Genomic DNA, 24,613 nt, shown 5'->3' on the forward strand with positions numbered 1-24,613 from the left:
ATATAAATACCTATATGAAGCTTATAAGTGGTGTCAAATGATGTGTAGTATTAAAGAGGAAAAGTGTAGTTGAGGGATTATTTTAGAAGTGTGGCTAAGCTTGAAAGTTAGTGGTTGCATTGGCTAAGGCATAGTAGTTCTATTCCTAGCTTATGTTTATATGATATATTCCATATACTAGAGTTGTAGCCATGTTGTGATTCCTTACTCAGATATCTCACTCAGATTATGCCCAAAAGAAAATTCTTTTCTCCCTAATGCTATTAGAACTTCTGACATGGGGTGTTAAAGGTAACAGACATTCCTTTTTCTAGTGACTTAGAAAATTTCATGTCATTAGATATCACTTTATAGTTGTAAATATCTATTTGTTCCAGGGATACTTCATTTGAGTTGCAAAATTTCATTATGAGTCCCTCTATGTAGCCAACAATCAGTTTAGCAATCAGATAGATATACTCCTATTGTTTTTGCATTTTTTTCATCTAGTCTTACTATCAAAAGTTTCATGAATATGTATATTCCATGAGGTTCTTTTTTCATTCTTTCTATGTATAAACTCAATTTAGTCCTTTCTACAAGTATAAATCAATCCCAACAATAGATTTTGAGATTTAGAAATCGATGTCATGTTGGTTATCCAAATTAAAAATTCAACGAGACAGTAATAGTGAGCTCTCAAATTTTCAAACTAGTCAAAGTTTTACTTGGAAATTCAATCATCATGTCCATATTCAGCTCTTCAAATTTTATGTTAGGGATTACAACTCTTTTTAATATCCTTCCAGCCAAGTCAGCCTTCATTCGAGGACAAATTATCCCAAGGGGGAGATATTATGATGCCTCAACTTTTCAAGCTCTAGACGCCTCAAAAGATAAGAAATTAAGTTAGCTTACAATGACGCAAGTCTCGCATTAACTAAAATATCGTGGCAAGAGGTTATGCAATTTTACCTCAGGCATCAGTCATGTGCCAGTGTCTATGATCACCAAACTACCCATAACCCAACGTTATGAATTGTTATGAGTATTTATAGTCATAATAGAAAGGACATTCATCTTTAGCCAAATCTCTAAGACTATTAATCAGTGGCTATGAATCATTAGGAGAGACTCATAGTCACCACAGTGTTCAACCAAGAATCTATTCCAGTTGTTAAGAGTCCACTACATGACTCACATTTAGACATTACGAGTCATTGTGTGGACTCGTGACCTGAACAATAAAGGATCCAGAAGCTAGGCCTCAAACCACGACTCTATCTAATGAGTCATAGTCAGTCATAACGAATTGTTAGGAGGAAGTGGTAGCCACAGCAGAAAAGACCCAAGACGTCAGGAACTCAGGTTAACCAGTCATGATGAGTCGTAGGATAAATCGTAATGACTAAAATTAGACTTCCCGCACGTTTTAAAAAGGCAAATTTTTGTAAATTCCCATCCTTATAACCCCTAACCTGCGTCATTTAGGCTTCCAAAGGGTGATATATAAGGCCAAAATTCCTAAAATCCATGATTCAATATTATTACAACTTAGAGAAATCAAAAGGGGGGTTTTCTCTTCTCCCAAATGTTAGCTAGGGTTCGTCGAGCATAAGTCAATTCGACAAAATTTCCCAAGGAGTTTTCCTTTAGGTATGTGGGTATCCAATAAGGATCTCCTTTCATCCTCATGCCAAATTATATTTTTATTCATGAATTCTACAATTTTCGTTACTAAGGCTTTTACCCAATTGTTATTCTAATCTTAAAATTCGACTCTCCTTGATATAATCTTCATTCCTAAGTATGTTGTAATGGTCATTCATGGATTTTTAGTCCCATATTATATCATTCACGCTATTCACAAATCGAAGCATCTTTTACATGATATTAGTTAAGATTTTAAGTATATGATCAATCTGTAAGAGTTTTCCTTAATTTTTTCTATTTATTTTATAATTAAACCATGAATACATGTTTTCCTATAAGAATAACATCCTTCTATGTTCAAACTCATAAGTTTCCCTATTATGACAAGTTTTTATGTTTTGGGGCCTAAATTGTAAATTTCCTCTTAATGTCAATTAATATTTTCATGAATAGAGTTGGTTGGTTATGAACACCCGATACCAAGGTTTTAAATATGCATAAATTTATAAGTTTGTGATTTCTTCAGTTTATATATATAGTACTAATTTCAGAATAGCATAACTTGAGTATATCAGTTATCATTTTATGTTTTAGTTATACTTCAGAGTTTTTTAGTTGTGAGAAACACTAAGCACCGAGCGAATGCAAAGATGGCGACTGCCTTATTAGTTAGAAAAAGTCCTTAGTATCAGTACCTAAGTTCCAAAACTACATTGTCACTGTAGGTTAGAAGGCGTCAACCATCTTTTTAGGCTTGACAACCTAGTCCTTCAGAACATCAGATTAGTGGATCCATGCTAGCCAGTGTTAGTACCCATGGCAAGGTACTAGCACCTTTGTAACTGGGTTATGGGTTGGACCTTGATGAGCTTAGATTAAAGGCATGTCGATTGTAGTCGGAACCCATAGTCCTCCATTTAGATATTCAAACTATGTTTCATTAAGGTTTGCATGACCAAGTGTCCAGTACCTCAATCATCCAATTATTCAGATTATTTCAATACATGTTTATACTTGGTCCTGCATTTGATTTTCATATTCATGCATCTATGCTTAGTATATTTTTATATTTAGATCTTTAGTTTATGTTCAGCTTATCCTTCAGTTCAGATATGCATGACCTTGTATTCAATTATTCAGTTTTATACAGTATATGTTCATGCTTGGACATTGCTTCAATTCACATCCCATGCTTTCATACCTTGTATTCATACATAACCCTCAGTATAGTTTAACAGTATATTCAGCTTTAACTTGAGATGACATGCATATTTATCTACTACGTCCCAGTTTATTGAAATGATTTAGCTCATGATTTAGAAATTCACTATGCCTTATAGCTTTACGTATAGATATGTTTTATATGCATATTTCTAAAAATGGCTTATGTCCTCAGTCTTAAAGCATGTTATAAGTATTTTCATGACTAATACATGTCACTCATACTCAATACATTCCAAAGTACTTATATAATTACTCTTCTGCCTACATTTTTCATGTGATGAAAATTCAAGTGCCTACTCTCAAGATTATAGTTAGGAAAATCACAACATTCAGCCAGTAGGTGATGAGTTCTATTATTTTAAGGACTCAAGTCAGTGCAGTTCTTGTACTTATATTTTGTTATTGGTATGTATTTATTCAGGATAGTTGGGGGTTAAGTTCCAACTAGCTATAGTCAGTATTAGTAGAGGCTTCATAGATAGTTAGTCAGAGTCATTGCATGAAGTTTAAGTTCCTCTTTCCTTCAGATTACACTTTTGTAAACTTTAAATAGAAATGTATTGAGATAGCTTACCTCATGATTATGCTTCCCCTCAATAAATTCATCTTTTATAATTGTTTTAATCGGTTGTTCAAGCACCATGCCAGTACTATTGGTTAGCTTGGATCACTTGTGGTTCTAAGTATTGTGTTATGACTAGGGTTAGTCTCGGGTCATGAATATGTTCAAACTTTAATAGATGGTCGAGAAGGAGGAGTGGTTCTATTTTTCAAATCCAAATCAAGCTTCTTTAGGGCATACGTGTAAGAACTGCTCTCATACTAAGTGCTCACTATATCATCATATTCCTTGATTCTATAACTATCAAAGTTAATAATCACCACTGCAAATACCTCAACTCGAAGTCTTTTTTAAATGGTCACAATAACCTTATCAACATTATATTTAATGGTGTCTATCATAGACATAACCCGCGTATCATTAGGTTGCTTCGTCGACTGGCACACCTTGAAGATCACTTGCTTATTATTCAATCATAATTTCATCCATCCTAATTCTAAATTAACCAATTTCCTACCTATTCCTAGGAAGGGTTTACCTAAGATTATAGGGACTTGGAAGTCAACTTCATAGTCAATAATAAAGAAATTTGTCAGAATAATAAAGGATGCTACCTTCACCAACACATAACAAAGAATACCAGTTGGCCATTTTACTGTGCGATTAGCTATCAACAATCTCATTTATGTTGATTTGGGTTCCCCTAATCCTAATTAATTATAAATCACTAGCTACATTAGATTGATGCTAGCTCCTAAATCATATAAAGCCCAAGAAAAGTTAAAGGACCCAATAGTGCATGGAATAGTGAAGGCTTCTAGGTCCTCCTTCTTCTTTACTAATGATCTAGAATCTACAGCACTACGATGGTGGACATTGTCGGTATCCTTAAAACTCACCATCCACTTCCTAGTGATCAAATCTTTCATAAACTTTGCATAGCTATGCATTTGCTCCAGTGCCTCAACAAAGGAAATATTAATAGATAGTTCCTTAAATATCAGCAGGAACTTATGAAATTTACTTTTTTCTTGATTCTTTTTCAACCTTTGAGGAAATTTTGGGGGAGGTCTTTGAATATTCCTCAACACTGGCTCATCATACTTTTCCTTTTCTTTATCCTTATCACCAGTATATTCAACACTTGTTGATTTTTAAAATTTTTCCTATAGGTGTATCATCAATATCTATTTATCACTACCATTCCTTAGCTCTTCTACAATAGGTAGGGGGTCCATGGTTTTTTACCATTGAAATGGTGATAGCATGATAATGATATCATTTTTTGGATTTTGTACTGTATTGCTGGGAAGAGTGCTAGGCTACCTCTAGTTCAATGTAACCGATATTTGGCAAAGATATTGCTCTAGTTAATTTATTGTAGCGGAATGTGACTTAAATTTTTGGCTCAATCCTGATATGTCTGCCTTAATTTCCTTAAGGCATCTCTCCTAACTCACTTAGCCTTTGATGTTGGGTGTATTTATGTATTTTAGCATCATTATTCTAACCTTTTTAGTCTTGTTTTGAGGATGATTCGTGTGCCATATAGGTTGATAATGAGATAAATGTGTATCAAAGTGCTAAATCATGTTTATGGTGTTAAGATTTAGTTCCAAACATGTTTGTTCCTAAAAGATTCATTTAGAGTTCAACCTAAAAAACTAGTGTTACTAGCTTGAGCTAGGTTCTTGTCTAGTTGATTTTGGTGGATTCTAGTGTGTTTATAGTGTTCCAAATCGTTTTTATGTGTAATTATATGTGAAAAAACTTGTTGATAATGCTCAAGGGTCAATTGTATAAACCCAAGGGTCAAAACAATGAGTTAAGGATCAAAGTGAAATTATCCTATGCTTAGCTCGTGTTTCTAGTTCGTTGTGTTGGATGTTGTGTTGTTTTTAGCATTAAATTGTTGTGTTTAATGCTATATTATTCTTGTTGAAGGGATTATGATGATATATGAAGGATATACAAGCTTCAAATAAAGTGGGAATTACTCAAGAAGGCTCGTAATGGCTCAACGAAGGCACAATATGCAGATTGACACCCTTTTGGACCCCTGGAATATCTTAGGCGTGTGTGAACTTTTGTAGTGGTCAATGTATGCGTTAAAAACTCCTATATATTCATAAGAGGCCCAAAAATGTGATAAAGAGGTGCGTGGTGGTTCTAAAGATGATTAGACTGCGACACCGGCTCATTTTGGTTCTCCTATGCCTTAGAAAAATTCTGAACAACAAATTCCCGAAAGGTAGGGAAATTTGGAGGCGACGCCCCACCTGGATCAGGGCTCTACCCAGGGCGGCTTCCCACCTACTCCCGAGCTCAATAGTAGAAGGTTTTCTTGTCCAACACGGAAAGGGCTTGCTTCTTTACTATAAATATATGTTGTATCACATTTTTACACATCTTTTAGCATATTTTGGAGAACAAATGGCTACTAAAACTTCTTCATTCGGTTTTTATTATTTTTGTAGATCATTCATGTTTTTAATTTTTAATTACTATCTGTGATTATGAATATGACTATACGTGGCTAAACTCCCTTTTCCAGGGTTAAAGCCAAAGACATGATAAGTTTTGTTTTGAATTAAGTTCATTAATTTTGCTTATCATTATTGGTTGTGTGTTCATCTTTGATTTAAGTATTTTAAGGATTCGTGACCCTTAGAATATATCAATTGTCTACCTTTTCTTCTCGGGAGGGGAAATAGGGGATAGAACATGGAGATGAACAAAGTATGGGCTTTATTCTTTTATAAAATAAAGAATTGAACTTAGCATCTAGGATAGGGATATACTTAGGAGCCTTACTTGATTCAAACTTAGGATCATAGCTTATATAACCTAATTGGATAATTACATCCCTGCTCAATGATGTAGGTGTAAGGTTCAACTTAGGAAAAGGATTAGAGGTTGGGAAATCATAATCATGCAATTAACCCTATGAATTACAACCAAGATACGCGAGTTAATAAATGAAATTCAAGACATAGTATGATTTTCAAATGCTTTAACCCTGGGTTTTCTACTATTGATTGTTTTAAGTTCTTTAATTTCTTCATTGTTTATTTTAATTGCGAAATACAATTTCCAAACACTCTTTTGGTTACTCTTGCACCAAATTAATCTAAATTGTGAACTAAAATAGAATTATTGCTGAATCAAGTTTCTATAGGATCGATACTTGGGTTTAAATATGCCACTTTACTACTTGATAAGACCACGTACACTTGCGTGTTCGCCTGGACGATACCAAGTTTTTGGTGCCATTGTCGGGGACTTGTATTTTGGAAATTATTTATTTTAGTTTTACTTTTAGATTTATTTAGTGTTTTTATACTTGGTCATGGTTTAGTTATTGCAGGAAATAGGTTTTTAAAGTGGTAAGCTGGCAAGGGATAAGGAATTGGTTTGAACATAGATCCAAACCCGAGCAACTTTACCATCAATGAAGGAGAGAAGCAATCTTTCTCCTATAAATTCCTCAAATCCCAGAAGATTAAGAAAATCATGCCCAAATGGCTGAGGAACAACAAGTAGCGCACAGGACTATTCGGGAAGTGGCAGTCCAACTTCCGACAAACATAACTTCCCCCATTCAAAGACCAGCTGCTGGGGGAATTTTGAGCTTAAGCACAACATGGTGTGATTATTGATTAGTAGTGGACAATTTGCAAGTCTTTCACATGAGATTCCACAGGTACACTTGCAGAAGTTCATTGAGCTCACTGTTATATTTATTCTGATAGGTATAAATGTTGATTATGTAAGGATCACACTCTTCCCCTATTCACTTAATAGGGAAGCTAAAAATTAGTTAAATGCGGAGTCGGAAAATTCAATCACATCATGGGATGACTTAGACAGAAGATTTCTCATTAGATTCTTTCCATCAGGCAAGACAGTAAGACTTCATAGTGAGATAGTGAGCTTCAAATAAAAACCTAATAAAAATCTATATCATATTTGGGAACACTTCAACGCCCTTCTTCAAGATTTTCCACACCACCAACAATCGAATGAGGTACTTGCTCATAATTTTGTAGAAGTTCTTGATCACAATACAATGATTTTGCTAGATTCAGTCACAGATGGTCAAGTGTAGAGTAGACTTATAATGAGTTGTACATATTGTTGAATTGCATAGCATAAGGAAATCTCGAGTGACATTCAGATTCCAGAAGTTCCATAAAAAGAGTTGCAGGTATACTAGAGGTAGACCAATCTATAGCCCTATCAACACAGGTGTCTGCATTATAGAATTTAATCAACACTTAGTTCAACAGCATAAAATTAGGGGCTCCACAACCTGTCGTAGCTGTTAATGCAGTTTGGCAAATTAGTTGTTGGTGTGAGGTATGCAAAAATAATGGCCATTTTACAGTCATGTGTGCTTTAAATCCAGAATCAGTGATGTATGTAGATAATTCTCAAAGGCCAAATTATGGTAACTCCTATAACATAAAGTGGTTGACTCAGCCATGGAATGCCTCACAGCCAAAGGCCCAACCAAATCAGTTAAGCAGCAATATGGAGGAGATGATGAAAAATATCTTAGCTACTCAGACACAGTTTGTTGCATACTTAAAAATTTTGTAAGAGGCCATAAGAAGTCTAGAGTTACACGTGGGGCAAAATCAGCAAGTAGTAAATACTAGGCCACAAGGTGGGTTGCCAGCTCACACATAAAATCTAAAGCAAGTCATGACAATCACCTTGAGGAGTGGTAAGCGGCTTCAAGGAGAACCTCCCAAGGAAACAAATGAGGTAGATGCTGATACGGTGAGCCAACAGGTAAATGACAGAGTTTCTAAAAATTAAGAGAAGTCTGAGTACTTGAAAGAAAAAATTGTTGAATCAGAAGTAAAGAAAAGACTGCCACTACCCTTCCCTCAGAAGCACCTAAAAGCGAAGGAGGATGCACTGTTTAAAAATTTATTTGACACATTAAAAGTGCTTCATATTAATTTACCTTTTTTAGATGTTTTGCAGAGTATGCCCAAGTATGCAAAGTATTTGAGGGATGTGGTGGAAAAGAAGGTGAAATTGCAAGATGTGGGAGCAATAACACTCACTGGAGAGTGTAGCATTGTGATGACTCAAAAATCCCTAAGAAATTGAGAGATCAAGAAAAGTTTGCTATCCCAATCCAAGTTAGGAGTAAAGCGGTCCATTCACTAAGTGACTTAGGGAGAGCATAAACTCGATACCCCTATCACTATTTAAAATATTGGTCTTGGGAGAGCCAAGACTGACAACTGTGCAGTTGTAGTTGGCAAATAGGTCATTCACACATCCGGATGGAATAATTAAGAATATCCTCATAAAATATTGGTTAATTCATTATACCGAATGACTTTATTGTTGTTTATTTTGAGGCAGATGAACAGGTACCAATCATCTTAAGGCATCCATTTTTAGCAACCAGAGAAGTGTTAATTGATGTTAGAGAATGCACACTCAAAATGAGGGTAGAGGATGAAGAGGTGGTGTTTTATGTATACAAAGTACCCATAATTACGTCCTTAGTTAAAGATGTATGTATGATCAATGTTATTTAAGGGGATAAGTATGGGGTGGCTAGTCCACAAAAGACCTCTTTAAACAACCTGATTGAGCAGCCTAAGGCTCTATCTTCTAAGTCTATCATGATGGATGTTGATGAGCCTGAAAAGTCTAAAGTTGAAAAATCTGTTACACACCCAAAAGGGTCGAAAAAGATAAGAAAATGGCGTCCAAGTATGAGTAAAAAGATAAAGGAATATGGTTAAGTGGAGCTAGGTTGTGCTGCGACAGTAAAATAGGCAGGAAACCTAAGTTAAGTAGGTATGTTTTCTTTTTAGGTTTTAGTTTTTATTTCATGCAGTTTTTGTTTTTGGTTTAGTCGCAGGTTAATGGGAAGTTTGAGTACCATAAACTTGAGCTAAGGAGCATGGAAACAATTGAGTGTGGGGCCCCATGGATCTCATTTATATGGAAAGATATAACTAGCCAGCCCTAGAGGCCTCAAGGAGTATTTCTATCTCTTATTTTTAAAAGTTCATTTTGGGGACAAAGTAGATTTTTAAGTGTGTGGTGGAAAATTCCCAAATTTTAGCTTAATTTAAAAAATTTTGCATGAGATATTCTTGTTGGTTCTATTTTTAATTACATGATGCAATTGGGTTTATTTGAAAAAGCATGTTGATTGACTGAATTACTATTTTTGAGAATCTTATGCTCATGTTTATGACTCTTGTACTTTTTAGCTTAACTTTGAATTTGTGCTATTGTTTTGTTGGGAGTCTATGATGATCCTATTGAGTTGAGCATGTGCCATGTGCGTGTGAGATTTTTATATATTTCTTGTTACCTGTGATGTGTTGAACTTGCCCAGTGTGTGTGTGAAGTGAAATAAAAAGTGTGGGTTTAGGAGATGATAAAAGCATTTCTTTGATAGCCTTGTTTTATACCTTCTATTTGTCCTACCCATTGTGCATTATCCTAGTGAACCCCCATTGAGCCTTTAGACTTATCTTTGTAGCTTCATATGTAAGCCTAATACCCTTCTTTAACAAACCATAATTTCATCCAAAAAGCTCCTAAGTTGTTTAAATAAAATAAGAAATAATTTAGAAAGAGTTTGAGAAATTGAAGAAGAAAAAAAAGAAATTGATGCCCCAAGGTAATAGTTATTGGTGTTTATAATTGATGCGTGGTGGTTGGGATTGATATAAATGGTTTTAGAAATATTTCCATGATTGTAGAGAATGAGAAAAATTGAATCTTGAAGGAATAAACATTATGCCCACCATGTTGTGTGAAAATTCTTAAAAGAGATGGGGTAAACTAAAAGAATGGGGTAGACAAAAAATTGGTGTAAATGGGTTGTTGGAGATTGTTTCTAACTGTATAATGTAGTGTATTAAAGAACATAGAGAGGTTAGTAACTATTCCAAAATAGTTCCTACTAGTTCCGTTGCCTACATTACAACCTAGAAAAGACCTAATTGATCCTAAGATTTAAATTCGAATTTTAGTGGATCATTACACTATAGGAAACATATTGTTCATTGTGTGTAACTTGTGAATCTTTGTGAGAGTGAGCATAATTTGATTCTTGTACCCATCATGTTATGAATTCCTTAATTATGAGTGATTACGGGTAACTCTCTTGTTGTGATGGGTATATGTTTGATGAATGTGGATGATATGTATGATGTCCTTGATTGAATGATAAGCATGAGTTTTCCAACTAAGAGAGTCAATTCTTGAGGCTAGAATATTTTGGAGTAGTGTTCATAAGCTTTCAATTGTGTTTGTAACATGCTTAGTATAAAAACTTACAATTGGTGTAGTCATTTTAGTGCTATTTTGAGTGTCTTGCATTTAGTAGAAGTGTAGAGTGAAGAGTTTTTCGAACATTTAAACTATTAACTTCTCAAGGATTAAAATCATGAAGTATAGACCCAACTGCAATTTCTCAAGAAAACATGTAAAAATCAGGCCATTAGACTCTTAATTCAAGGGAAACATCAAAAGCTTGTAACCAAAAACAATTGGTGAAAAACCCCAATTCAATTTCATGTAAAATCTCATAAAATGCATAGAATTGTAGTTTAGATAAGCTTTTGGGAACAAGGGTGAAAGTATTACCCTTGTTCAAAACCCTATATACCTAGAATTAGAAGTTTTGGATGAACTTTCGCTTTTAGAACTCTTTTCGTACTCTTGAATGAGGTTTCTTGAAGGCCTTGACTTGGGAACCTTGAATCTTGGATCAATTAAGAAAATCTATGGAGGATTTTTGAGATTCTTGGAAGAGGTTTTGGATGCTTAGGGTTTTTGTTGAGAGAAAACATGAGAGAGACTCCATAGAATGCTTGTAAATGACCTTGATTTGGTATTTGTATGGTTAAGAGGCTTGGAAAAAAGTGCAAAATACCCTTTTTAACTTCTATACAAAACAGGAAAAATTGAACTGGGAACCCGATTTCATGGGCCACCATGACGCACCACAATTGCGGTGACTCACTGGAAATTAACAAATGGGAATCTGGGAGTCACCGCGACACGGAGCCATCGTGTTGTCCTACTAGTTAGGACCTGGAACTTCAGCATGACACATCACAATCACGCTAGGCCACTGGAAATTGACTATTGGGAAATTGGGGTCCTTCGCGATGCGCTACTATCGCGGAGTTCCACTAGAAAATGGAAATTGTCAAATCGACCCTTTCTGCGACGCTCCAAGCAACAAAATGATGTTGTTTTATGACTAGAACTTAAATTAGCCATAACTTCTTACCCGGGTATCGTATTTGGGAGAATCCGATATCGACTGAAAGATTATCAAATTTCCCATAAGATTAAAAGTCCAAATTTGGGAAATTCAATATGGTTAGCATGATACTCACTTAGGAAGTCACTTCTCAATCTTTTAGGGCCGAAATTATGCTTCACTTGACACGCTCTAAGGCTCAGACTACGAGGGAACTTTGCGGGGTCTTACAATATCTCCCCCTTGGAAACATTCATCCTCGAATGTCTCTAGTTGGACTTGGAACATAGGAAATATAGAGTACCCATAGCTGAAGAAAATTTGCTAAACGGCTCAACATCTCTCTAAACTCTTGAATACCTCAGAAATTGCAAGAACTCATGCAAGAATAGATACATAGCTAAACTGTACACTAAAAGGGCTGAATTAAGGAAGAATAATACCTTCAAATTGATCTGAACTCGTGGAAAAGAGGTGCGGGCAATTGTCTTGCATGTCTGCTTCTGCCTTCCAAATAGCACCCTCAACAGACAGGTTCTGCCACAAAACTTTGACCAAGTAAACTTCTTAGTCTACAGATCTAAAAATCTAGGATCTCAACAGGAATCTCTTCGAAGGAAAGACTGTTCTGAATATTGGCATTCTCTGAAGAATCTACTACAACGGAATCACCAATAGGCTTCTTAAACATGGAGACATGGAAAACAGGATGAACAACTGACAACTCTGCAGGCAAATCAACCTCATAGGCCATCTTACCAACACGAATCAAGACTCTACACGGGCCAACATAATGAGGACTAAGCTTTCCCTTTTTACCAAACCTCTTCACCCCTTTCATGGATGAAACATTTAAGTACATAAAATCACCTGCTTCGAACTTAAGATTTTTTCTCCTCATATCGGCATGACTTTTGACAACTCTGAGCTCTGTTTAACCTCTCTCTAATCAACTTAACTTTCTCCATAGCTTCAAACACTGCATCAGGCCCAATTACGGCCACTTTACGCACTTCAAACCACCCTATAGGTGACTTACATCTCCTACCATACAAGGACTCAAATGGTGCCATCGCGGTGCTAGTATGGTAACTGCTGTTATAAGCAAACTCTATCAATGGCAAATACTTATTCCAACTACATTTGAAATAAAGAGCACATGCCCTCAACATATCTTCCAGGGTATGATGATCCCCTCAGCCTGACTATCTGTCTGTGGATGAAAAGAGAAAATCAAAAGAACTTGGTTACCAAGACCCTGCTGAAACACCCTCCAAAACTTAGAAGTAAATTGAGTGCTCCTATCCGAAATGATGGACCAGGGAACTCCATCCAGCCTAACTATCTCTCGGATATACAATCTAGCATAATACTCAGCTGTATAAGATGTGAGCATAGGCAAGAAATGCGCGGACTTAGTCAGCCTATCCACAACAACCGAAATAGAATCATGATGATGACGCGAAAGAGGCAACCCGGTCACGAAGTCCATATTCTCCATCTCCCACTTCTAAGTGGGTATACCAAACTCTTGCATCACACCACCAGGTCTTTGGTACTCTACTTTAACCTATTGGCATATTGTACACTTCGTTACAAACTCAGCTATATCCTTTTTCATACCATTCCACCAATAGATTTCCTGTAAGTCGCAGTACATCTTGGCAGTACCGAGATGAATAAGAATACCGCGCGCCATATGCTTTAGCCATATTCCTCTACCTCAGATCATCAACATATAGAACACACAATCTACCTTGCACTCTCAACATGCCATCTCCCTCTTAAGAAAAAACCTATACCTTTTGTTCCTGAATTGACTCCTTTAGTCTGACAAAACTAGAACCCTTGTCTGCTCTCCTTCACTTTCGAAACTAAAGAGGATTTAGAACTACTTTGCACTAATGTACTCCCCTCGGCTGAATCAAGTAACCTTAAACCCAATCTATCCAGGCAATGCACATCGCGAGCTAACTCTTTCTTTCCTTCCTCTACATGAGCAACACTACCCGTAGACAATCTGCTAAGGGCATTCGTCACTATGTTGGCCTTGCCTAGGTGATACAAAACACTAATATCATAGTCTTTTAACCATTCCAATGACCTCCTCTGCCTAAAATTCAACTCCCTCTGAGAAAACATATATTGTAGGCTTTTATGATCAATAAAAACATCAAAATGGACACTTTAAAGATAATGTCTCCAAATTTTCAAAGCAAAGACCACAGCAGCTAACTCAAGATCATGGGTTGGGTAATTCTTCTCATGTGGATTTAACTTTCTAGAAGCGTAGGCTATAACCTTACCTCTTTACATCAACTAACAACCCAAACCAATTCTAGACGCATCATAATATACCACAAAACCACCTGTACCATCAGGCAAAGTCAACATAGGGGCTGAAGTAAGTCGAGTCTTCCACTCCTGAAAACTTTTCTCATAGGAATTTGACCACTGGAACTCAACCTTTATTTAGGTCAACCGGGTCATGGGAGATGCAATAGAAGAGAAAACTTCAACAAAATGGCAGTAGTAGCTTGCTAGACCCAAGAAACTTCTAATGTCAGATAGAGAGATAGGTCTAGGCCGATTTTTTATAGCTTCTGTCTTTTAGGGGTCAACACTAATACCTTTGGCTAAAATAATATTACCCAGAAAGGCTACATACCTTAGCCAAAATTCACACTTACTAAATTTGGCGAACAACTAGTGAAATCTAAGAGTTTCCAAGACAACTCTAAGGTGATTCGTATGGTCATTCTTATTATAGGAGTATACAAGGATGTCATCTATGAAGACAATGACAAACATATCAAGATATGGCTTGAACACTCAATTCTTGAGGTCCATGAAGGTGGTTAGGGCATTGTTTAGCCCGAAATATATGACTAGAAACTCAAAGTGACGATAGCGGGCTTGGAAGGTTGTCTTTGGAATATCACACTCCCTTACTTTAAGTTAATGATAGCCTAATCTAAGGTCTATCTTAGAGAAATAACTTTCACCTTGCAACTGATCAAACATGTCATCAATTCTTGAAAGAGTATACTTATTTTTGACTGTAACCTTGTTAAGATGAAGATAGTTAATGAACATACGCAAAGAATTGTCTTTCTTTCACACGAATAAGACAGACATGCCCCAAGGAGAAATACAGGTCCTCATGAAACCTTTGTCTAAAAGATCTTTGAGTTTCTCTTTCAAATCCTTCAGCTCAGCAGTTGCCATATGGTATGGCGGAATAGAAATAGGCGAGTATCAGGAAGAAGGTCAATCCCAAATTCTATCTCTCGATCGGGAGGTACCGCTGGGAGATCTTTTGAAAAAATATCTGGAAACTCATTAACAATATTGACTGACTGAACAGTTGGAGCCTCTGACTTAGTGTCTGACTCTAACTAAGTGATAGAGGCAACCTTTGGATATAATCTTTCTGGCTTTGAGAAAAGAGATAAACTGACTCTTGGGAGATACCGAACTCTCAGACCACTCAAACACTGGTTTATCAGGAAACTAAACCTAGACCACATGGGTATGGCAGTCTATAGATGCATTACAAGAATGAAGCCAATCCATACCCAGAATAAGGTCAAAATCCACTATGTCTAACTCTATCAAATCAGCAAGTGTGACTCTACGAAGAACGGTAACAAGACAATCTCTATACACTTATTTAGCAACAACTGACTCCTCGACGGGTGTAGAAACTAGGAAAGGCTTAGGAATTTTTTCAGGACTCATTTTGAAATTCATAGCTACAAGTGGGGTCACATAAGAGAGACTTGACCAGGGTCCAACAACACATAGACATCAAAGAAAAAGACATCGAGCATACCGGTAACAACATCGGGAGAGTCCTCCTACTCCTCATGGGATAGTAAGGCATAAAATCTGTTCTGGCGCTGACCGCCAGCAGTGCTAGATGAAGCGCCCTGAGTAAGGGAGGGATGGGGTACAGAAACTGGTGCACTAGTAGCCTGTGCCTGAGGTCAGACATCTCTATTCCCCTATCTAGCATGAGGACAATCTCTAATTTTGTTGCCCTTCTTGCGATAACCAAAACAACCCCTCAGATCTACAAAACACTCCTCGAGATGACTCCTACTATACTTAGCACAAGGAGGATAGTGAGGCCTGTTATCAACATTGTTCTGTGACCTAGACATAAAAGATCTATCCCCTTGCTCCTACGTACTTCTAGGCACGGAAGTACTAGCTGATGAAGGTGCTGGCATAGATGGACGTCTCTGAAATTGAGCGTGTCTTCCTCCATGGAACCTAGTTTAGCTAAACTCATGTTGCTTAGATCTATCCCTCTTGTTACCCCTCACTCAATCTCTCTCCTTAGTCTTATCCACCTCTATCTGCTAGGCATATATTATCAACCTAGCCAGATCCATATCCCTATATAGCATCACAGTCCTACACTCATTTAGTATCAACCCAAAAATATCGGTCACGAACTTGCTTATACTAGCACAGGTGTCAGAAATCAAATCAGGAGCATACTTGGACAATTGGTTGAACTTCAAGCAGTACTCGTTAACAGTCATGGAGCCATGCCAGAAGTTCATAAACTCCTCAATCTTTGCCTTCCTTATCTCAAGTGGAAAGAACTTGTCCAAGAATGCATCTTGGAATACCTTCCAAGCCATAGGACTAGCATCCTCACCTTTAGCCTTCCTCCACGACACAACCCAGTCATATGCTATGTCCTTCAACCTGTAAGACTCTAACTCAACACTTTCTTCCTCAGAAATATGCTTCACCTTCATGATCTTTCTCACCTCTTCCAGGTATAACTGTGGGTTCTTACCTACCTTAGACCCATAAAATTCTAGCGGATTCATATGTATGAAATCAAGGATCCTAGCCATAGCTACATCACCTCCCTGCTAATTAGAAACTACGGCCTAGTTATTAGCCCAAGCATTAGCTGTGACTGCTTGGGCTAACGTGTAAAAGGCCATTCAAAACTCGTCATGAGACACAATCTCATTCAAAGGATCAACAGGTGGGGGTTACTCATCATCGTTCCTTTGGGCATTCGCTCTTCGAAGAGGAATTTTTTGAAATAGAAGAGCATAAACTATTTGATGAGAGGGACAACTATAGGTAGCATGGAATCCAAAAGAAAGAAGCAACTTTTCCTAAAATATTTTGTAGCCTATTGCTCATAGATGTTGCGCGCTACACACCGATGGTCAACACTCTACTCAACACGGCTTGTCAGACTCCCTACGACTCCTAAAAAACCATAGGCTCTATACCAAGTTTTTAACGACCTAAATTTTCCTCACGAGAGGTCACACGGTACTTGAGGCTACAAGTAGCCCCAAGCTAACCCTTTGAGCCTGTTTCTACTAATAACACTCATTTCAAGATGAAATAATTCAAAACCAGCATAGTCATATCATATAAAAGGAAATACAGAGAAAATGCTCGGTCCAAACGACCACAATACTAGAAATCTCCACACAACCACTATCTGATAACTAGTCTGACAAAGCCTCTACTAATCCATGAACTCAAGAGCCATTAGAATAGGTCCCCAACTTACTCAAAATGAATTGAAAGTAAAAACATAGTCTCTCAAACACAAAAATGTCTGAAGATATGTCCTCAAACCATGAGGACTCACCACTGTACGAATGTAGATAGAGGTACTCAAAAGTCACTGATGAGGATGGGACTGAGCACCTGAACCTACATTATAAGACAATGTCGCACATAGACGTATATGTGGATCAGCACTTGGGAATGTACTGAGTATATTGGGGTTCATGGATTTATATAAAACAACATCAATACTCTTTAATCAAATCATGCATGAAATAAGTAATGACTCACATAGCTTGAGTAACTATAAAATTCAAAGCACATGAATCATGTAGAATGGAGCATGTAACACAAATTTCATGAATCATCATAGTTTAACCTTGAAATCAATAATCTTCTCTTATTCTCTTTACGCATAGGCTAAAGGATACTTTAAACAATACTTTCAACTCATTCATATGCCTCATGGAGAGTAAAACTTCTTTAATGCTCAAGAACTCATACCTCTTTTGAACTCAAATACTAGAAATATGGTATCATATAACTTTGTAACATACTTGAAGGAATTTTATTCACTTTAAGAAAATATCTCTTTGGAAGGGTAAATACTTTATTTTTCAAGGAAGTAACTGATCTCAAAGTTTAAATGTCAAGGGAGCTACATGGAGTCCAACATTTTGTCCTCCTAAGAAAGATACCTTACGTTAGGGAGAGGCGTCATACTCTTGCTAGGGAGTATAACCTAGATCTAGTGATCACTAAACAAACTCGGCCTTAGGCCCAATATCAACTCGGCCTTAGGCCCAATAATAATCATAAACTCGACCTCAGACCCAACCTATAATGGCACGTAGTTTTGGGGTAAGAAATCGTAGTAACTTACCTGCTCAGTGCTAAATACTAATCCCTTTAGATTATCTGTGCTCATCTCGTAAAAATCTACTTTTAAAAATAACCTCATGGTTCACCATGAACCCAATAATAAAATCTAAAATCTTATGTAGTAAAGTGTATTTCAAAACTCAATGACCATTAGGTCAAAATATTTCTCAATAATCTCGAAATACTCAAATCATGGGTGCTTACAGGACAATAGTTCATAAAATCTCAAGTCTCAAGTAGGGCTTAATAACCCATTGTTCAATCTCAAGTTAAAACTGATTAAAGCATAATAGATAGCATATAGATTCATAACTCATGTAGAAATCTGGAAATTTCAGCAATTTAACTTAAAATATCAATATACTCATATACATCAATGTTTCAAATATGTAAACTATTAACTTCTCAAGGATTGAAATCATGGGGTATATACCCAGCTGCAATTTCACAAGAAAACATGTAAAAATCATGCCATTAGACTCTCAATTCAAGAAATACATCAAAAGCTTGCAACCAATAACAATGGGTGAAAAACCCTAATTCAATTTCACGTAAAATCTCATAAATTGCATAAAATTGTAGTTTAGATAAGATTTTGGGCAAAAGGGTGAAATGATTACCCTTTTTCAAAACCCTACATACCTTGAATTAGAAGCTTTAGATGAACTCTCGCTTTTGAAACTCTATTCATACTCTTGAATGAGGGTTCTTAAAGCCCTTGACTTAGGAACTTTGAATCTTGACTCAATTAAGAAAATCTATGGTGGATTCTCGAGATTCTTAAAAGAGGTTTTGGATGCTTAGGGTTTTTGTTGAGAGAAAACTTGAGTGTGACTCCATAGAAAGCTTGTAAATGACCTTGATTTGGAGTTTACACAGTTTAAGAGGCTTGAAAAAAGTCCAAAATGCCCTTTTTAACTTCTGTACGAATCTGGAAAAATTGAACAGGGAACCCAATTTCATTGGCCATCGCGACGTGCCACTAGCCACTGGAAATTGACAAATGGGAATCTGGGAGTTACCGCAATGCGGAGCCATCGCGTTGTCCTACTAGTTGGGACCTGGAACTTTAGGGTTATGCATCACAATTGTACCTGGCCACTGGAAATTAAATATTGGGAAATTGGGGTCCTTCGCGATGCCCCACTATCATGAAGTTCCACTGGAAATTAACAATTGTGAAATAGACCCTCTCAATGATGCGCCAAGCAACAAAATGACATTATTTTACGACTAACACTTAAATTAGCCATAACTTCTTACCCAGGTATCGAATTTGGGTGAATCTTATATCGATGAAAAGCTTACCAAATTTCTCATGTGATAAAAAGTCAAAATTGGGGAAATTACATATGGTTAACACAATATTCACTTAGGAAGTCATTTCTCAATCTTCTAGGACCGAAATTACACTTTTATTGACACGCTCTAAGGCTCAGACTACAAGGGAACTTTGCGGGGTCTTATACATGCTCAACTTATTTTTGAACCGAAACCATACCTCATACATAGACTCATTGGGTAACTACCTAAAGTTGTAAATTTCATCTTGTAGCCATAGCTTTATGGCAGGAGGAAAAATATGGTTCAAAACTGTCGATGCAATTCATTCCAAGTCATGATTGAGCCTTTAGAAAGTTCCCCCAAACATAATGATGCTTCTCTGGTCAATGAGAATAGGAATAACCTCAATCTCCATGCTTCCGGATCTACACTCAAAATGTTATACGAAGTGCATATCCTACTAAAATTTGAAAGATACATGTTTACATCATATGTTGCAAACCTCAAAAATATGTCCTTTAAATTTAGCATTTGGATCATTGCACTAGTGATATCAAACTTAACATTTGGGGCTAAAGCAGGAGGAATAATGGCTCTTATCTCAGAAGGCTCAAAATATCCAATATCCTTAACTTTATAATACAACAGTATATATTGATATGTTGGGAACATTTGAGCTCTTCCACCCCGCACTCTATCTCGATGATCGTTGAGTGCTACTCGACGATTAGGTACTGGTCTTAGCCAACTAGCTCAGCTTTTTAGGCCAACTGAGCTTCCTCAGTCTACCTTCTTTGATTAGAAGCTTTTACAAACATTAACTCTATCTAGTTATGAATAATATTCTGTGGATCACCAGGAGAAAGAGGAGCTACAGCCTGAGGGTCATCCCAAACCCCTTATAAATCTCTTACTCATACTGGTGTGCTCATCATAAGATTAGGCTATAGTAGTCTTCTTATTCTGGATTCAATGGGAGAAAGGGATTATCTCGACTCCTAGTGTTAGGCATATACCTATGTATACCCCATAAAAAGGAAAAAACCTAGAAACATCAGAAAATCCAACCAATAACTCAACACCGTATTCCCTGGCAATGGTTGAAAAATTTGATGTAGCCTAAAAACTAATCTCCAAAGATGTATTTTTCGGTTGATGACAAATATAGTAACCCATACCACTTTGTGGTGGAACCCACAAGGAATCCATAGAATTATATCTTGAACATGAAGAAATCATAGGCAGTGTATAAAAGTACTTGGGGGATTTGAGAGTCAGAGTAACGCGTAACTAAGCTTAAATGATTGAGGATGTAAACAATAGGAGACAAACACTAGGACTATGTTCCCCCTGGCTTCTAACTACGTAAGTTTCTCATGGTCGATTCACCTATCCCACTGCTCCATATGCAAAGTATCATAAGGTATATATTATCAACCATCTTGTGAATGCGTTGATAAATCTAACCCATCACATTTTGAATCTCGGTGTGTTTCCTTTACTATCCTATGTCCTTGACCCTAGTACAACTATCACCTTTTGAGTCTCAAGTTGATTAGACAAGTGTTGATAACCTCGACTCACTGTTGTAATCCCCCTTTACCAATCTCAAAATCCCCTGTGCGAATGATCTCGAATACAGAGCTTCTACAATAGCCTTCTGAAGAAGATTACAATACACGTAAGCACAATAATCTAGATTAATCAACCTTTTGCTCTTACATTGATAATCAGCTAGGGTTCTCACAACCCTAGTAAGGAATTTATCCTCTCATGGTTACACAAATATCCATGAAAATCAGTGAAGAAGACATAGAATTAATTATACAAAATTATAAGAATATGATCCCAAATCTTCAATTGAATATGAAACCAAAAAATCGAAGAACAAAAATATCAAGTAGCAAGAAGTCAATGTATGTGAAAATATATCAAAAGAATGTAACATAATAAAATCATAACCCTAGGGTATTTATAGTATCCCAAAATAAAAAATGAAACCTAATTAAAACAAAATAGGAAAACTATGTCGGCAGAGGTGGTTATGAGTCATTAGGTAAGGTCATGACTCATTCCCTACTGTCATAACTCTTTTGTAACTTTAGTGGACACGACTCATCACATGTCCTTACAAGCTTTATGCTACTAGTCATAGTCACTCCAGTGAATTTCCTCTTTTAGGGACGTTGATTTTGTTATATGACTCATGATCTTCACTCATTACTGTTAGACCATTATTTTTCAATCCTCATACTTTTATCCACTATTATCAGTATGGATTCTCGCCATGACCTGTGGTCACTCTTTATGAGTGGTGGGATGTATTTACTTAGCTCCTTCAATCATCTTTTGCCATTGTTAAGCTCATGAGTCTTCCTATGAGACATAAGGTGACTTAATAAGTTGTAACCTGACCAGTACTTCATTTTTTAAAGATTTTCTTCCATTTTTTATTCCAAGACACTTCCTACCTAATTTACTTGCAATATATATAAAAAAAAATATTATATCTGATGAAAAACCCATGTCAATGCATAATTTAACCATTTTAAGCATTAAATGTGCCATGAAACTATGGCACATCAGTCTATAAGTACACTTAATTGGATTTGTCTGAATTTTTTCATTTTTACCATGTTTCAGGTATTTTCCCATTCTTTAAACCAACAAAACCAATAAAAAAGTAAATACAAAATAAAAACAAAATGAACACTAAAACATTTGGTTTCTCCCAATCAATGCTTAATTTAATGTCGTGTCATGATGTGGCTATGATGGATACTCAGACTTCTCCAATAAGCCCATGGTTTGCCTCTCATGAACCACCTAATTTAATGTCATGGACTCGGGTACCTTTATTACTTATTATTCATTAATATAGACATAGGGTTGGCCTCCACGGTCATCAACATAGTTTAATACTAAAACAACCCTCACGTCAGTCAGCAGCTTCATAGTTTTGTGCACATTGAATGTGACTTTCTCATTATTCAACCTAAACTTAAGCTCACCCCTTTTCATTTCAACTAATGCTCTACCCTTAGCAAAAAACAATCTCCCCAAAATCAAGAGCATATGAAAATCAACCTCACAATCCAAGAAAACAAAGTCGGCAGGAAAGATGAAGTTGTCCACTTTGACCAAAATATCATATAATATGCCTACTAGTTTCTTTACCTGTACAATCTGCCATCAATAACCACATTAACGTGGGTTTAGAGGGTGTCAATCCCAGTTGTTTGAACACTGCCAGTGGTATCAACTTAAATCTTATACACAAGTAATATGGAGCTCTAGCAAATGTAGATGTCCCAACCATGCAAGAAATAGTGAAAGCTCCGGGATCAAACAATTATAATGCAAACCCAAACATCCTCATAACTTGAATTTCTCTTCTTTGTTACAAAATCCTTCATAAATTTCATGTAACTAGGCACCTTCTCAAGAGTTTCAAGAATAGGGATGTTCAAACTCAACTCCTTCTGCATAGCAATACACTTTTTACAATACACTTTTTCTACTTCCTTTTTTATTTTTTCTATTTCAATGTTTGAGGAAAAGGCGGGGGAGGTCACAGAATGGCTTTCATTTCAGGCTCCACTTTGTTCCCCTTTTCTTTATCCTTCTCAGCTCATTTTTTCACACTCGTCAATTTTAGTGATGACTAACAACTAGTCACCAACTTTTTAAGTTCCATTTCGGGCGTATCATCAATATCAACAACATCATTCATTATATCATCAACCATAGGCATAGAAGGATCAATAGTTTCATTACCACTTTGAGTAGTAGTAGCTAAATACTAACCGTCATTCTTAATATTTTTGTATAGTGCTGCTTAAAAGAGTGCTTGGCTGTGGCTGATTCAATGTAGTCTATATCTGATAAAATTGTTGGTCCAACTACTGAATCGCAGTAGCATGTGACTATACCTTTTGGATTAGTCCTAAAATATCTGTCATAATCTCCTTAAGGAAACACTCTTGTCTTTCTTGACCCTTAACCAACTTTGACAATAATGTTTCCGTTCTAGAATTAGAATCTTTGTTACCTGACAAAACATAAGCACCATTTTTCTACTTGTAGTCATTCCTTCACCTACAATCACATCACCCTTCAATTTGATCCATATATTTGTACCCGTACAATTTTTGAACTTTATTCCCTTGCCATGAGTTCCAAGAGTCCGGATTGTATCCTTGACCCTTGACTCAAAAACCTGCTATCTCTCTATTAGAGTATTTTGCTTCCTCCTCAATATCGGAATCATAGAACCTAGGAGATTTACCTTGTGCACCCACAAAATTCACCTTTAAGATTTCATGGTTGTAAATTTCTTAGTCAATAACACAATCTCCATCCTCAGATGTGCAACTTCCTGAGCCACTAAATAATATAAAACTTTCTACTCACTGGAAGCACTAATAGAATAATTATAAGCTCCTCTGTCTGCCTCCAGAGTATTCCACCCTTGGAAGGTATTAGAGACACGATCTAAAATCTCCATAACTAGCTCCCAATGATGGACTGTCTTTGGTATTTGCATTCAGGTCCCTATAGAATATCTAAGGCAATTTTCTACCTAAAATTTTGTTATTGCATACTAGCATCAACGTTTTCTTGAACCATAATCATGTCTCGTACAATGCCTCAGAATTCAACTGACTTAAATTTTAAATCTTACCCTTTAATTATAGTATTCTAGAAGGCAGGAAGAATTAGTCCAAGAATTGTTTACACAACTCATTCCAATGGTATGACCTAATTTATGAGTCATGACGGAACTTACTTGATCTCGCCAGTAGGTAAGTTGAACATAGCCGTACCTAGATGCAATAGGCTAACTTAGTGGAAGATATCCCAAAAGGGCAAAATATACAATACAACTCATAAATAAGAAAGAAAATATAAATAGTCTAAAAGGTAGCCATAACATAGAAAAACCATCCTACGACCTGGTAGAGTCAGTACAAGAGCTACTACAATATACCATAAGTTCTATAATAGTCAATACAATCTGTCTCAAGAAAAAGACTAGACATGTTTAACTATAGGGATTAAGGGTAACTTTGGATCAAAGATCTCAACTAATCTCTGTAATCAACTCAGTATGAACAACATATCGAAGACAGCAACTAGTACTCATATCTGCACCAAAAAGGTACAGAAGTGTAGTATGAGTGGCAAAACCACAGGTACTCAATAGG

The sequence above is a fragment of the Capsicum annuum genome, chromosome 7 (genome assembly GCF_002878395.1).
Source record: "Capsicum annuum cultivar UCD-10X-F1 chromosome 7, UCD10Xv1.1, whole genome shotgun sequence".
NCBI classification, from domain to species: Eukaryota; Viridiplantae; Streptophyta; class Magnoliopsida; order Solanales; family Solanaceae; genus Capsicum; species Capsicum annuum.